The 2,634-nt window shown below is 40.8% G+C and overlaps 1 long non-coding RNA gene across 1 annotated transcript in view; it reads right to left on the minus strand.

The window, feature by feature from the left end:
• Positions 1-2,010, minus strand: part of LOC114047720 — a 7,942-nt gene extending 5,932 nt beyond the window's left edge. Inside the window, exon 1 of the long non-coding RNA XR_003569651.1 lies at positions 1,708-2,010. This is a non-coding gene — a long non-coding RNA (uncharacterized LOC114047720). The remainder of the gene's footprint in view (positions 1-1,707) is intronic.
• Between the last annotated feature and the right edge of the window lie 624 nt (positions 2,011-2,634).

Here is a 2,634-nt window from a genome sequence, read left to right on the forward strand (position 1 = left end):
ATAGATAGATAGATAGATAGATAGATAGATAGATAGATAGATAGATATGTATATATCTTTCCTTGTGCATCCACATGGGTACTTTCAAACTTCTATTTGTATTCCTTATTGGATTGGTTTCCTTTTATGTCTTCAGAATTTCATTCTTAAAGGTTTTTCATTTCTTGAGGTGGAGAGGGCTGGCTTTTTCTATCTGATTTAGTCCATTGAATTCTATTGATTCTTTCTTTGAACCCTTTGAAGCATGCATTCCTAAAATTCAGGGTGCATGTGAGATGATGTTCAACTTCCCTTCCTCCTCTATCATAAATTCTAAGAGGTGGTGGCCACTTCTTTGCAATGTTTCAATCATTTCCACTCCAGAAACCAGTTCCTTTGGTGAGAATCAGATCCAGCACAGAACGTCCCTTTATCTTAATTTTTGCACTTTGGGGGAGATAGAATTATTATCAATGCCAGGCAAGAGCCGAGAGACCTCTAGCGTGTTGAACAAATGAACAATTGGACAATTGAAGTCTCTGATCACTACTCTGTGTTTATGCCTCTGTATTAGGTTTGTGATATCTTTCTCAAATTCCTCATCACTTTCCTCTTTCCAACTTAGTAGTATATAGTATAACCTGAAGACAAAAATGCCTTGTGTTTCTCCCTCCATTATCTTCACCCAAATCATGCATTTCCCCTTTCTTCCCAGATTTCCTCATATAGGGGGCAACTAGGTGGCGCAGTAGATAGAGCACCGGCCCTGAATTCAGGAGGACCTGAGTTCAAATCCAGCCTCAGACCAAACACTTGACACTTACTAGCTGTGTGACCCTGGGCAAGTCACTTAACCCCGATTGCCTAAAAAAAAAAAAAACAAAAACAACACAAAAAAAAACAGATTTCCTCATATAAATACCAGCAGTACTTTTAAAAGTGAATTCAGGTAAAGTGACTAGACCTGACCATATGCCAAAGGTAACACCTTCTAAAAGTCAACGAAGGGAGTAACAGCTTTTATCAAGAGGGTATACCCATGTGAGTCTAAGTGTTTCATAATTGCAGCTGATAATTTGGTTATTATAAAGCCTGAGCAGATCTGTTCTTTTTCTTATGTTTGCTGTCCTCCTGGCTTGTCTTACAGGTGTTCACAAGAAGATACTGTTTCGCTAGATTTCCTGCCAAGTTCTTGACAGACTTTATTTGCATTGCGACACAATGCTACAGTGCAACATGTGTCTGGTTGGCAAAGAAGTGACTTCTTTCCTGGTTAAAGCAATTTCTAGGCTCTTTTGGAATTCCCAGAGTGACTGCTTTGGTGGTAGCCAGAGTCACTATGGCTTTACTTTTGAGAGTTGTTCAGGTCTTTAAACCCTTTTGTTTGGAGCTCATGCTATTCTTTTCCCTTTTCTTTTTCCTTTTCTTTTCTTCTTAAAATCTGGCACTTACTTTGACTTCTGATTTAACCATTCAAGATACAATTACATTCCAGCAACTGATGGCAAAATGACTATTCCTCTGAAATTAGTCTTTTCCCTACCAATTTTCCTCAAGGGGGGAATATCCACAATAATTCCTAATTAGGCTGAGCTGGTCCCACCAGGGATTTTGCCATGTCGGAGAGCCCAGCTCAAGCTAGATCTTAGCTTCTAGCGTCCTTGCCACCTTTCTTTGGGATTCATGGCATGATGGGCAAAACAGCCAGAATGAAGTAGCTTTCCTTACCTCAGTTGCTAAGGGCCACTGGGGTCTCATGACGAGGCCTTACTTCCTTATACCATCTCCTCTCCCTCTCCTCCTGAAATTATAAAAACTTTTTCATGGATCTCTTTGATTGGGAAAATCCACTGGACATCTCCCAGGATGGCAGATTTGCTATCCTGTTATCTCAATTAAAGATGCTTTATTCCTCAACTCATGGGTTTGATTTATTTCAGGCCTTGACAGGAGGGAGAGTTCCAGGCATAGGGGGCAGTCAGTGGAAATCCAGGATTTCAGAGGCACTGGGAAAATAATTTCCTCTTCCCCCCGACCCTGCAAAAAAAAAAGAAAGAAAAAAGGGAGGACCATTTCCTTAAAGACTCCCTACTGTATTCTCTGAGCTTCTTAGTTTGAGGCTTGGAAATGTTTGTTAAAATGTAAATCTCCCTTCTGGAGCAGTAGCTTAAGTTGTTATCAATCCTTTATACTTTAGACAGAATGTTTTCAAAGATTGGCTTGAGAGCAATTTCTCAAAAGTAGATTGAGGAGCCTAGGGATTGGAGGGAGGAGTGTGTGTGTGTGTGTGTGTGTGTGTGTGTGTGCGCGCGCGTGAGTGTGTGTGCACGTGTGTGTATGTGTGTATTGTGAGCCTAGGGACTGGAGGGAGAAGTGTGTGTGTGTGTGTGTATTTTAGTATTAATGAGGATGGTACAAAGGAGAAAGAAAACAAGATACAGGAAGGAGGTAGAAATTTTTGCCTTTGTCTGGTTTCCAATTGTTCTTTTCTCCCCCGCAATTTTCTTTCTCTTCGTTGTTTGTGGATTGTGCCCTGAAGGTGTTCATCTTTGGCCCTCTCAGTCCCAAGTGGGTGCTCATTTAGAGGGATTGAATCCAAATGATGTGAAGCAATGACTCATAACCTTTAAGGGCTCTGTTAAATATGTGTAGTGC

The sequence above is a fragment of the Vombatus ursinus genome, unplaced genomic scaffold (assembly GCF_900497805.2).
Source record: "Vombatus ursinus unplaced genomic scaffold, bare-nosed wombat genome assembly UNPS02014789.1, whole genome shotgun sequence".
Lineage (NCBI taxonomy): Eukaryota > Metazoa > Chordata > Mammalia > Diprotodontia > Vombatidae > Vombatus > Vombatus ursinus.